The sequence below is a fragment of the Propithecus coquereli genome, unplaced genomic scaffold, assembly GCF_000956105.1.
Source record: "Propithecus coquereli isolate 6110/MARCELLA unplaced genomic scaffold, Pcoq_1.0 Scaffold38, whole genome shotgun sequence".
Lineage (NCBI taxonomy): Eukaryota > Metazoa > Chordata > Mammalia > Primates > Indriidae > Propithecus > Propithecus coquereli.
Window position 1 is genome coordinate 5,413,279 of NW_012149507.1, and position 1,855 is coordinate 5,415,133.

The following is a 1,855-nucleotide window of genomic DNA, read 5'->3' on the forward strand; positions in this document are numbered from 1 at the left end:
TGAGAATTTTTGTATGCTTGCTACTTTACATTTTAAAAAATTCTGGTGGAGAACTGATGTAGTCTTTTAGTACCCCAAATTAGAAAGGAAAATTTGTGATTGGGTGTCATCACTTTGAATTATGAAAGATACAAAAATGGAGAGAGGTAATTTTGAAGAAAGGTGCAGTGTCCTGAGTGTGATCATGAAGGCTGACTGCAAATAGACGTCTTCCGCCCACCCTCTGAAGACAAGGATGGTGTTGAGGTCTGCAGTTCTGCTCATTTGTGGAACAGTTCAGAAAATGAAACCACATAAGCAGAGAACTGAGACGACAGCATGAATAATATCTGATTTTTAATTAATGTTATCTTAAATTAAGGAGGAGTGTATCAAAACCCCTGTGACTTGTTTGTCTCTTGGAGTTTTGAGGCTTTTTCACTTCTTTTCAAAATTAACTAATAATAAGTATAAGGCTGGGAAGGAGAAGAGCAATCTCCTTCCCTGATTTTTGGCCAAGAATTTTCTCTAAATGATGTGCAATAATAAAACTGTAGTTGTTTCCATGATATATCGTTATACTTTCATTTTCCCTATTCTCCAATTTGCTGAGAACCTACTTAGAAAATCTTTCACGTGAATTATCTTATGCATGTTGTAAAAGCCATTTGAAATAATTTACATAAAATATGGTGATATACATGAGAAAAACTGAATTATTATATTTTCTAAGATCCCACATTGTTTTTTGGAAAAGCAATCAGTCTGTCGATATTTTGAAAATCATGACAAAATGTGAAAGAAAGAGGAGTATATTTTAAAATAACATATCATGCAAATGATATGACAATTTTACTTGAACCCAGCTATAGACAGAGTACAAGAATAAGACGAAATGGATTGCAAATAAGGAAACTATGAAAAAATAAAGACTGACTTCTAAAATAGTACATTTTTTCTTAAACATAAAGGTTTTCTGGGAAATCATTCTGAGTGAAAGTTGAAAAACACTGTATATTTATAGAGAAAAAAGTTACTTTGGGAATCTGATATTCATATCCTATACTGAGAAAAGAAATATTCCATTCAAAGGCATCCACTGAAGCACATCTATTGTGGCATTTTCAGATGGAAGCCTAAGGAAGCAGAGTGACAATACAGTGTCACTTATCAGGTGGAGTGGAGAGTTTTAAGAAGACAATCTGACCAAAAAGACATTAGAAGATGAAGGGGGGCATGTCTCAAATCAGACAGGTTTGTTTTACCTGGGCTGATTACCCTGAATGACCATTTGGTAATTGTCCTGATTGTATGACCTGATTGTCATAATTCAGAGGCTGCACTATCACCTGGAGCAGAAGCCGGTATGCAAAAGGATAAAATTGGACCCTCATCTTACATCATACACAAAAATTAACTCAGAATGGATGAAAGACATAAATGCAAGATCTGAAACCATGAAACTCTTAGAAGAAAGCATAGAGGAAAATCTCTTTGATATTGGTCTTGGCAGTAATTTTTTGGATACGACACCAAAAGCACAGGCCAACAAAAGCAAAGATAAATAAACAAGACTATATCAAACTGAAAAGTTTCTTCACAGCACAGGAAACAATCAACAAACAAAGACAACCTATGGAATGTGAGAAAATATCAGCAAATCATTTATCTGCTAAGGAGTTAAAATCCAAAATATTTAGGGAACTCATAAACTCAAAAAAAAAATAACCTGATTAAAAATGATCAAAGGAACTGAATAGACATTTTTCAAAAGAAGACATACAAAAGGCCAATAGATATATGCAAAATGTGTTCAACATCACTAATCATCAGGGAAATGCAAGTTAAAACCACAATGAGATACCACCTCACACCT